Here is a 12,250-nt window from a genome sequence, read left to right as displayed (position 1 = left end):
CGACGTTTCGGGCATGAGCCCTTCTTCAGGAATGAGGAGGGTGTGCCAAGCGGGCTGAGATAAAGGGGAGGGGGGAGTTAAAGTGTTCAGCCACGGGGCGGTTGGGTTGGTTGGTGCGGGTGTCCCAGATACCCCCAGCAACCAGAGGCAGAGAGGTTAATCTGACACATTCCGCAAGTAGGAGGCCGCAGCGGATGCAGTAAATGATGTGTGTGCCTGCCTGACCCTGCTGTGCTTTTCCAGCTCTGATCTCCAGCATCTGCAGTCCTCACTATCAGCCCAAGAAGCAAACCTTCCCCCCACCTACTGAGCGGTCAGGGTTAGGAGTTAGAACATCGACGATTTCAGCGCAACAATCCGAAGCCCATCGATCCTACACTATTCCACGTTTATCCACTTTAAAATGCCCTTAAAGTTGGCGAGTTTACTCCTTTGGGCAGGCCCTCCTGTCGAAGTTCGCTACCTGAGAAATTAAAGTGGGGGGGGGGGGTAGGGGTAGGTGAGAGAGGGGAGAAACAGGGCTGCACCATGTTCCCCCACTTGCTTGCTCGCTTTCATGATTGACTTGAGAATTGAGAATTCAAAAGGATGGGGGGGGGGGGGGGGGGGGGGGGGCGCGGCTGGATTCCCAACAGCGTGTCAGGGTCAGACTGTCGCCTTCACAGCTCCCTGTGCAGCCCCTCGACCAGCTGGTGGTAATGGCGTTCTGTAAGGCAAACAACACACACCCGACTGCTTTAGCCTCTTGTTTCGAACGGGGGCGTCAGCCCAAAGTTCACCGCGTTTCACACGGCCGCCTCCTGTACCCTTCAACCTCCCTTCACCCACCGAAACCGTGGCCGCGCCGAGGGAGCGGACCCTAGCTGTCTCACCGTTATCAGCGTGTAGCAGCCCATGCCTAATGATGAAGTCCAACACCACCATGGCACAGTTCGGTTTAAATTCAGAACCTGCGAGCAGCTCTTTCACCTGTAGGCCACAGAACAGCGGTGGTTTAACCAGACCAGAGTTAGACCATTACTGGAGGTGGGGGACAAAGTGGAGGGAAGGTGGGTGGCCGTATGAATTATGCCCATCAGGTCCCCTTCCCCTCTCACCTTAAACCTACACCCCTCTAGTTCTAGGCTCCCGCACCCCAGAGGGAAAAGACCTTGTCTATCCGGCCTATCCAGCCTCTCCCTGTAGCTCAAACCCTTTCCCAACATCCTTCCTGTAGCGGGGAGACCAGAATCAAACACAGTATTCCCAAAGTGGCCTCACCGATACAGCCGCAATATTATCACAGAGATGTACAGCGCGGAAACAGACCCTTCGGTCCAACCAGATATCCTAACCTAATCCAGTCCCACCTGCCAGCACTTGGCCCATCTCCCTCTAAACCCTTCCTATCCACGTCCTCCATCCAGATGCCTTTTAAATGTTGTCATTGTACCAGCCCCCACCACATCCTCTGGCAGCTCATTCCATACACGCACCACCCTCTGGTCTCTTTTATATCTTTCCCCCCTCTCACCTTAAACCTACGCCCCTCTAGTTCTGGGCTCCCCCACCCCAGGGGGGAAAGACCTTGTCTATTTACCCTATCCATGTCCCCCTCATGATTTTATAAACCTCTATAAGGTCACCCATCAACACTCCATGAGAAATCCTTCCTCATCTCAGTCTTAGATCAGCACCTCTTTATTTCGAGACTGTACACCCCCCCCCCCCCACAACAGGGGTAAATGTCAGGCCCCTGTGCATTTCGATTAGATCACCTCTTATTCTTCTGATCCCTCAGTGAGTAGAGTCCCCCAAACTGTTTGAACTTAGCTCAGAAGACAATAGCCTCGACCCCCAGGGACCATCCTACTCCTCCCAACGAAACGCACCCCAAACGCTGTCCGGCCAGAGCCTCGGGCAGTTAAGGTGAGACCTTCCCCCCACCCCTCAACCGCCCTCTCAAATCCTGCCCTCACCTGTTCCAGGGACCAGAGGTAGAATTCCAGCACCTCCCCATCTCCCACCTCAGGCCGGAAGTCGACTGGGACCTCCAGGTCATAGACGAACTGGCACTCCGGGAAAATCCCTGCATCATCTTCGTAGGTGTAACTGTCACACCCCCCGAGCCCGGGGAGAGGGAGGAGAGAAACACGGTTAAAACGCAGGAAGGGGTGAGGAGGGAGTGGGTCTGAGCTTCAAGGATTGCTCCTTCCCCATCCTCTCATCCCAACGCCCCCCCCGGGTCTGATTTACCCTCATTCTGAAGCCCAACAGTGCAACAGGATCAAGGAGGGGCTGAATGGCCTCCTGTTCCTGTGTAACCGGCTGGAGGAGGGGCTGAATGGCCTCCTGTTCCTGTGTAACAGGCTGGGGGGGAAGGAGGGGCTCAATGGCTTCGTGTTCCTGTGTAACAGGCTGGAGGAGGGGCTGAATGGCCTCCTGTTCCTGTGTAACTGGCTGAAGGTGGGAGTATAGAGGGGAAACAGCACCCCCCGGGGGGTATAATCAGTACTGCAGTATAGAGGGGAAACAGCACCCCCCGGGGGGTATAATCAGTACTGCAGTATAGAGGGGAAACAGCACCCCCCGGGGGGTATAATCAGTACTGCAGTATAGAGGGGAAACAGCACCCCCCGGGGGGTATAATCAGTACTGCAGTATAGAGGGGAAACAGCACCCCCCGGGGGGTATAATCAGTACTGCAGTATAGAGGGGAAACAGCACCCCCCGGGGGGTATAATCAGTACTGCAGTATAGAGGGGAAACAGCACCCCCCGGGGGGTATAATCAGTACTGCAGTATAGAGGGGAAACAGCACCCCCCGGGGGGTATAATCAGTACTGCAGTATAGAGGGGAAACAGCACCCCCCGGGGGGTATAATCAGTACTGCAGTATAGAGGGGAAACAGCACCCCCCGGGGGGTATAATCAGTACTGCAGTATAGAGGGGAAACAGCACCCCCCGGGGGGTATAATCAGTACTGCAGTATAGAGGGGAAACAGCACCCCCCGGGGGGTATAATCAGTACTGCAGTATAGAGGGGAAACAGCACCCCCCGGGGGGTATAATCAGTACTGCAGTATAGAGGGGAAACAGCACCCCCCGGGGGGTATAATCAGTACTGCAGTATAGAGGGGAAACAGCACCCCCCGGGGGGTATAATCAGTACTGCAGTATAGAGGGGAAACAGCACCCCCCGGGGGGTATAATCAGTACTGCAGTATAGAGGGGAAACAGCACCCCCCGGGGGGTATAATCAGTACTGCAGTATAGAGGGGAAACAGCACCCCCCGGGGGGTATAATCAGTACTGCAGTATAGAGGGGAAACAGCACCCCCCGGGGGGTATAATCAGTACTGCAGTATAGAGGGGAAACAGCACCCCCCGGGGGGTATAATCAGTACTGCAGTATAGAGGGGAAACAGCACCCCCCGGGGGGTATAATCAGTACTGCAGTATAGAGGGGAAACAGCACCCCCCGGGGGGTATAATCAGTACTGCAGTATAGAGGGGAAACAGCACCCCCCGGGGGGTATAATCAGTACTGCAGTATAGAGGGGAAACAGCACCCCCCGGGGGGTATAATCAGTACTGCAGTATAGAGGGGAAACAGCACCCCCCGGGGGGTATAATCAGTACTGCAGTATAGAGGGGAAACAGCACCCCCCGGGGGGTATAATCAGTACTGCAGTATAGAGGGGAAACAGCACCCCCCGGGGGGTATAATCAGTACTGCAGTATAGAGGGGAAACAGCACCCCCCCCGGGGGGGGGATAATCAGTACTGCAGTACAGAGGGGAAACAGCACCCCCCCCGGGGGGGGGATAATCAGTACTGCAGTACAGAGGGGAAACAGGAAACAGCACCCCCCCCGGGGGGGGGATAATCAGTACTGCAGTACAGAGGGGAAACAGCACCCCCGCCCACGGGGGGGATAATCAGTACTGCAGTATAGAGGGGAAACAGCACCCCCCGGGGGGATAATCAGTACTGCAGTATAGAGGGGAAACAGCACCCCCCCGGGGGGGATAATCAGTACTGCAGTATAGAGGGGAAACAGCACTCCCCCGGGGGGGATAATCAGTAATGCAGTATAGAGGGGAAACAGCACCCCCCCCCAGGGGGATAATCAGTACTGCAGTATAGAGGGGAAACAGCACCCCCCCGGGGGGATAATCAGTACTGCAGTATAGAGGGGAAACACCACCCCCCCGGGGGGATAATCAGTACTGCAGTATAGAGGGGAAACAGCACCCCCGCCCACGGGGGGGATAATCAGTACTGCAGTATAGAGGGGAAACACCACCCCCCCGGGGGGGATAATCAGTACTGCAGTATAGAGGGGAAACAGCACCCCCCCGGGGGGATAATCAGTACTGCAGTATAGAGGGGAAACAGCACCCCCACGGGGCGATAATCAGTACTGCAGTATAGAGGGGAAACAGCACCCCCACGGGGCGATAATCAGTACTGCAGTATAGAGGGGAAACAGCACCCCCACGGGGCGATAATCAGTACTGCAGTATAGAGGGGAAACAGCACCCCCACGGGGCGATAATCAGTACTGCAGTATAGAGGGGAAACAGCACCCCCACGGGGCGATAATCAGTACTGCAGTATAGAGGGGAAACAGCACCCCCACGGGGCGATAATCAGTACTGCAGTATAGAGGGGAAACAGCACCCCCACGGGGCGATAATCAGTACTGCAGTATAGAGGGGAAACAGCACCCCCACGGGGCGATAATCAGTACTGCAGTATAGAGGGGAAACAGCACCCCCACGGGGCGATAATCAGTACTGCAGTATAGAGGGGAAACAGCACCCCCCCAGGGGGGGGATAATCAGTACTGCAGTATAGAGGGGAAACAGCACCCCCACGGGGCGATAATCAGTACTGCAGTATAGAGGGGAAACAGCACCCCCACGGGGCGATAATCAGTACTGCAGTATAGAGGGGAAACAGCACCCCCACGGGGCGATAATCAGTACTGCAGTATAGAGGGGAAACAGCACCCCCACGGGGCGATAATCAGTACTGCAGTATAGAGGGGAAACAGCACCCCCACGGGGCGATAATCAGTACTGCAGTATAGAGGGGAAACAGCACCCCCACGGGGCGATAATCAGTACTGCAGTATAGAGGGGAAACAGCACCCCCACGGGGCGATAATCAGTACTGCAGTATAGAGGGGAAACAGCACCCCCACGGGGCGATAATCAGTACTGCAGTATAGAGGGGAAACAGCACCCCCACGGGGCGATAATCAGTACTGCAGTATAGAGGGGAAACAGCACCCCCACGGGGCGATAATCAGTACTGCAGTATAGAGGGGAAACAGCACCCCCACGGGGCGATAATCAGTACTGCAGTATAGAGGGGAAACAGCACCCCCACGGGGCGATAATCAGTACTGCAGTATAGAGGGGAAACAGCACCCCCACGGGGCGATAATCAGTACTGCAGTATAGAGGGGAAACAGCACCCCCACGGGGCGATAATCAGTACTGCAGTATAGAGGGGAAACAGCACCCCCACGGGGCGATAATCAGTACTGCAGTATAGAGGGGAAACAGCACCCCCACGGGGCGATAATCAGTACTGCAGTATAGAGGGGAAACAGCACCCCCACGGGGCGATAATCAGTACTGCAGTATAGAGGGGAAACAGCACCCCCACGGGGCGATAATCAGTACTGCAGTATAGAGGGGAAACAGCACCCCCACGGGGCGATAATCAGTACTGCAGTATAGAGGGGAAACAGCACCCCCACGGGGCGATAATCAGTACTGCAGTATAGAGGGGAAACAGCACCCCCACGGGGCGATAATCAGTACTGCAGTATAGAGGGGAAACAGCACCCCCACGGGGCGATAATCAGTACTGCAGTATAGAGGGGAAACAGCACCCCCACGGGGCGATAATCAGTACTGCAGTATAGAGGGGAAACAGCACCCCCACGGGGCGATAATCAGTACTGCAGTATAGAGGGGAAACAGCACCCCCACGGGGCGATAATCAGTACTGCAGTATAGAGGGGAAACAGCACCCCCACGGGGCGATAATCAGTACTGCAGTATAGAGGGGAAACAGCACCCCCACGGGGCGATAATCAGTACTGCAGTATAGAGGGGAAACAGCACCCCCACGGGGCGATAATCAGTACTGCAGTATAGAGGGGAAACAGCACCCCCACGGGGCGATAATCAGTACTGCAGTATAGAGGGGAAACAGCACCCCCACGGGGCGATAATCAGTACTGCAGTATAGAGGGGAAACAGCACCCCCACGGGGCGATAATCAGTACTGCAGTATAGAGGGGAAACAGCACCCCCACGGGGCGATAATCAGTACTGCAGTATAGAGGGGAAACAGCACCCCCACGGGGCGATAATCAGTACTGCAGTATAGAGGGGAAACAGCACCCCCACGGGGCGATAATCAGTACTGCAGTATAGAGGGGAAACAGCACCCCCACGGGGCGATAATCAGTACTGCAGTATAGAGGGGAAACAGCACCCCCACGGGGCGATAATCAGTACTGCAGTATAGAGGGGAAACAGCACCCCCACGGGGCGATAATCAGTACTGCAGTATAGAGGGGAAACAGCACCCCCACGGGGCGATAATCAGTACTGCAGTATAGAGGGGAAACAGCACCCCCACGGGGCGATAATCAGTACTGCAGTATAGAGGGGAAACAGCACCCCCACGGGGCGATAATCAGTACTGCAGTATAGAGGGGAAACAGCACCCCCACGGGGCGATAATCAGTACTGCAGTATAGAGGGGAAACAGCACCCCCACGGGGCGATAATCAGTACTGCAGTATAGAGGGGAAACAGCACCCCCACGGGGCGATAATCAGTACTGCAGTATAGAGGGGAAACAGCACCCCCACGGGGCGATAATCAGTACTGCAGTATAGAGGGGAAACAGCACCCCCACGGGGCGATAATCAGTACTGCAGTATAGAGGGGAAACAGCACCCCCACGGGGCGATAATCAGTACTGCAGTATAGAGGGGAAACAGCACCCCCACGGGGCGATAATCAGTACTGCAGTATAGAGGGGAAACAGCACCCCCACGGGGCGATAATCAGTACTGCAGTATAGAGGGGAAACAGCACCCCCACGGGGCGATAATCAGTACTGCAGTATAGAGGGGAAACAGCACCCCCACGGGGCGATAATCAGTACTGCAGTATAGAGGGGAAACAGCACCCCCACTCGCCGTGTAACAGACTAGGAGGTGTGTGCGGTGAGTCAGTATCGAGTGTAACAGACTAGGGGAGTGTGCGGTGAGTCAGTATCACTGTGTAACAGACTGGGAGGAGTCTGAAGTGAGTCAGTATCACTGTGTAACAGACTGGGGGAGTGTGCGGTGAGTCAGTATCGCCGTGTAACAGACTAGGAGGAGTGTGCGGTGAGTCAGTATCGCGGTGTAACAGACTGGGGAGTGTGCGGTGAGTTAGTATCACGGTCTAACAGATGGGGGAGTGTGCGGTGAGTCAGTATTACGGTGTAACAGACTGGGGGAGTGTGCGGTGAGTCAGTATCACGGTGTAACAGACTGGGTGAGTGCGCGGTGGGTCAGTATCACGGTGTAACAGACTGGGGGAGTGTGCAGTGAGTCAGTATCGCGGTGTAACAGACTGGGGAGTGTGCGGTGAGTCAGTATCACTGTGTAACAGACTGGGAGGAGTGTGCGGTGAGTCAGTATCGCTGTGTAACAGACAGAGGAGTGTGCAGTGAGTCAGTATCGCTGTATAACAGATTGGGAGGAGTGTGCAGTGAGTCAGTATCACGGTGTAACAGACTGGGGGAGTGTGCGGTGAGTCAGTATCGCCGTGTAACAGACTAGGAGGTGTGTGTGGTGAGTCAGTATCGCGGTGTAACAGACTGGGTAGTGTGCGGTGAGTCAGTATCGCTATGTATCAGACTGGGAGGAGTGTGCGGTGAGTCAGTATCACTGTGTTACAGACTGGGAGGAGTCTGCAGTGAGTCAGTATCACGGTGTAACAGACTGGGAGGAGTGTGCGGTGAGTCAGTATCGCCGTGTAACAGACTGGGGAGTGTGCGGTGAGTTAGTATCACGGTCTAACAGACTGGGGGAGTGTGCGGTGAGTCAGTATCATGGTGTAACAGACTGGGGGAGTGTGCGGTGAGTCAGTACACGGTGTAACAGACTGGGTGAGTGCGCGGTGGGTCAGTATCACGGTGTAACAGACTGGGGGAGTATGCAGTGAGTCAGTATCGCGGTGTAACAGACTGGGGAGTGTGCGGTGAGTCAGTATCACTGTGTAACAGACTGGGAGGAGTGTGCGGTGAGTCAGTATCGCTGTATAACAGATTGGGAGGAGTCTGCAGTGAGTCAGTATCACTGTGTAACAGACTGGGGGAGTGTGCGGTGAGTCAGTATCGCCGTGTAACAGACTAGGAGGTGTGTGTGGTGAGTCAGTATCGCGGTGTAACAGACTGGGGAGTGTGCGGTGGGTCAGTATCGCTATGTATCAGACTGGGAGGAGTGTGCGGTGAGTCAGTATCACTGTGTAACAGACTGGGAGGAGTCTGCAGTGAGTCAGTATCACGGTGTAACAGACTAGGAGGTGTGTGCGGTGAGTCAGTATCGAGGTGTAACAGACTGGGGAGTGTGCGGTGAGTCAGTATCACGGTGTAACAGACTGAGAGGATTGTGCAGTGAGTCAGTATCGCTGTGTAACAGACAGAGGAGTGTGCAGTGAGTCAGTATCACGGTGTAACAGACTGGGAGAGTGCGCGGTGAGTCAGTATCATTGTGTAACAGACTGGGGGAGTGTGCGGTGAGTCAGTATCGCTCTGTAACAGACTAGGGGAGTGTGCGGTGAGTCAGTATCACGGTGTATCAGACTGGGGGAGTGTGCGGTGAGTCAGTATCACGGTGTAACAGACTGGGGGAGTGTGCGGTGAGTCAGTATCACTGTGTAACAGACTAATGGAGTGTGCGGTGAGTCTTTATCGCTGTGTAACAGACTGAGAGGAGTGTGCGGTGAGTCAGTATCACGGTGTAACAGACTGGGAGGATTGTGCGGTGAGTCAGTATCACTGTTTAACAGACTGGGAGGAGTGTGCGGTGAGTCAGTATCGCTATGTAACAGACTGGGAGGAGTGTGCGGTTAGTCAGTATCGCTGTGTAACAGACTGGGGGAGTGTGCGGTGAGTCAGTATCGCCGTGTAACAGACTGGGAGGAGTGTGCGGTGAGTCAGTATCACTTTGTAACAAACTGGGGGATTGTGCGGTGAGTCAGTATCACGGTGTAGCAGACTGGGGGAGTGTGCAGTGAGTCAGTATCGCGGTGTAACAGACTGGGGAGTGTGCGGTGAGTCAGTATCACTGTGTTACAGACTGAGAGGAGTGTGCGGTGAGTCAGAATCGCTGTGTAACAGACTGGGAGGTGTGTGCAGTGAGTCAGTATCACGGTGTAACAGACTGGGGGAGTGTGCGGTGAGTCAGTATCGCCGTGTAACAGACTGGGAGGAGTGTGCGGTGAGTTAGTATCACGGTGTAACAGACTGGGGAGTGTGCGGTGAGTCAGTATCACTGTGTAACAGACTAGGGGAGTGTGCGGTGAGTCTGTATCGCTGTGTAACAGACTGAGAGGAGTGTGCGGTGAGTCAGTATCACGGTGTAACAGACTGGGAGGATTGTGCGGTGAGTTAGTATCGCTGTGTAACAGACTGAGAGGAGTGTGCGGTGAGTCAGCATCACTGTGTGACAGACTGGGAGGAATGTGCAGTGAGTCAGTATCACTGTGTAACAGACTGGAAGGAGTGTGCAGTGAGTCAGTATCACTGTGCGACAGACTGGGAGGTGTGTGCAGTGAGTCAGTATCACTAACAGACTGGAAGGATTGTGTAGTGAGTCAGTATCACTGTGTAACAGACTGGAAGGAGTGTGCAGTGAGTTAGTATCACTACCAGACTGGGGGGAGTGTACAATGTGTTAGCATTGCTGTGAAACAGACTGAGCATGAAGGAGCTTGTGTTTCTGTAGTGAGATAAGCAATGTCATAACAAGCAGAGGAGAAAATGGAGTCAGTAGCTTCTGAAACAACCTGCAGCACAGATCAACAGTTTCCTAGAATGGACTTATGTCCGAAGGTCATTATAAGGCACACTCATTTAAAACTGAGGATGTGAATTAATCTCTTCTTCCAGACGGTCATGGAAGTTTGGAATTCCCTAGCCCAGAGTGTTGTGGGGGCTAGATCACTGGAGGTATTTACAGAGAGGATAGATCGATTTTCTGAAGTACCAGGGGATGGCTGTGCTGAAAGAGGAATTGGAGTCTGCAGCAAATCAGGTGTTATCTTGTTAAATGGCAGGACAGTTTTGAGGGGCCAAATAACCTACTCCTGCTTCTTTTTTTCATGTCTTTATAATCTTACATCATTTAAGTTCAAAAATCAAAGATGATGGAAACAGGATATGTAAAAAAGCCTTAACATATGAAGGTAAAGAGAGTCTGCCAACATCTTGCACTTAGGGCAGCTCGATGATGATGGAAATAAACTTATTTTTCTACAGAGACATAGGTTACAAGGTATTACCTCCAAACCCCACCAAGAGAGTTTCTACCCATTCCTATCTATAGAACACAAGTGAATCCCCAATTAATGCCCACCACTTGAATACAATTTAATACCCAATTTATACACAATTTTCAATTTTACAATCTGGCGTACCCCATCTGTACATGAAAGCAGAGGCAGATGGGGCATAACGGATACAAAAGTTTATCCTTTTGTCTTTGGGAGTTTTACCTTCTCACCAAATGATTCATTAGCTTCCCCAGCTCTGAAGTGATAATGGTTTCTATTCCTGTCACTTCCCAGGACAGGGTTTGAAGGACAGTTCCTTCTCGAGGTACAACTTACATTGATTCACTTTGAACCGCCTGTGAACTGAAACTTTTTATGTAATCATGCTGCTCAAGAAGACAGAAAAGCAAGTTACATCATTGAAGTAATATCAGGCACTTTACCGATGAATGAATACAGGCACACAGTCCAACACTGTACAAATTACACATAATTTTCTTTATTACAGCATTGCTTACAAACAGATCACTTATCCTAGTGTGAGTAGTCAAAGAACATGCTATTGCCTATGCAGTAATCTGTACATCTATTTGGTTGATTGTGTGATGGGAAGATTGTTGTATTTAGCAATCAATGATCTAAGTTAATTCTTTCATTGAGGTGATGCTTTTGATAAATCACTGTATTCTTCTTCATTTGTCCATCCATTGAGAAATTGCTGTAGATTTTATTTATTTTATTGACCGCAATAGTTTTGATTTTCTGATAAATGCAGATGTTGCTTTGGTACTAGATTAGATATAATATGGTGATTTTCTTGCTACATATTTTGTGATAGTCTCAAATGCAGCTCTTTCAAGCATTTTCTTGAATGTTACGAGTTCCCTCAGTATTACTTTCATTATTATATAAGGTGGGATATTTCTGAACTTGAGAAAAATTATTTTCTGCATAAACACTTGTGCGTTTTACAGGTTTGGTTTCACAGTGCACTATGTATAAAATATATGTAGCTAGCCTAACAATTATATTGTGTATTTAGGGTCATAGCGCTTCAATGACAACAATATGTTGTGGTTCTGTTCGCTGAGCTGGGAATTTGTGTTGCAGACATTTCGTCCCCTGTCTAGGTGACATCCTTAGTGCTTGAGAGCCTCCTGTGAAGCGCTTCTGTGATGTTTCCTCCGGCATTTATCGTGGTTTGTCTCTGCCGCTTCCGGTTGTCAGTTCCAGCTGTCCGTTGCAGTGGTCGGTATATTGGGTCCAGGTCGATGTGTTTGTTGATAGAATCTGTGGATGAGTGCCATGCCTCTAGGAATTCCCTAGCTGTTCTCTGTTTGGCTTGTCCTATAATAGTAGTGTTGTCCCAGTCGAACTCATGTTGCTTGTCATCTGTGTGTGTGGCTACTAAGGATAGCTGGTCGTGTCGCTTTGTGGCTAGTTAGTGTTCGTGGATGCGGATCGTAAACTGTCTTCCTGTTTGTCCTATGTAGTGTTTTGTGCAGTCCTTGTATGGGATTTTGTACACTACATTGGTTTTGCTCATGCTGGGTATCAGGTCCTTTGTCCTGGTGAGTTGTTGTCTGAGGGTGGCTGTTGGTTTGTGTACCATTATGAGTCCTAGTGGTCGCAGTAGTCTGGCTGTCATTTCAGAAATGTTTTTGATGTATGGTAATGTGGCTAGTCC

General features: G+C 52.1%; 1 long non-coding RNA gene across 1 annotated transcript; it reads right to left on the bottom strand.

Moving 5' to 3' along the window:
• Positions 1-596: 596 nt before the first annotated feature.
• Positions 597-2,243, bottom strand: LOC122547478. Its single transcript, XR_006311009.1, has 3 exons — positions 1,959-2,243; positions 873-969; positions 597-706 (listed from the first exon to the last, which is right to left on the bottom strand). It is a non-coding gene; the product is annotated as an uncharacterized LOC122547478 (long non-coding RNA).
• Positions 2,244-12,250: the final 10,007 nt, after the last annotated feature.

This window comes from Chiloscyllium plagiosum, unplaced genomic scaffold (genome assembly GCF_004010195.1).
Source record: "Chiloscyllium plagiosum isolate BGI_BamShark_2017 unplaced genomic scaffold, ASM401019v2 scaf_13765, whole genome shotgun sequence".
Classification (NCBI taxonomy): Eukaryota; Metazoa; Chordata; class Chondrichthyes; order Orectolobiformes; family Hemiscylliidae; genus Chiloscyllium; species Chiloscyllium plagiosum.
This window is presented reverse-complemented; position numbering and strand designations above follow the sequence as displayed.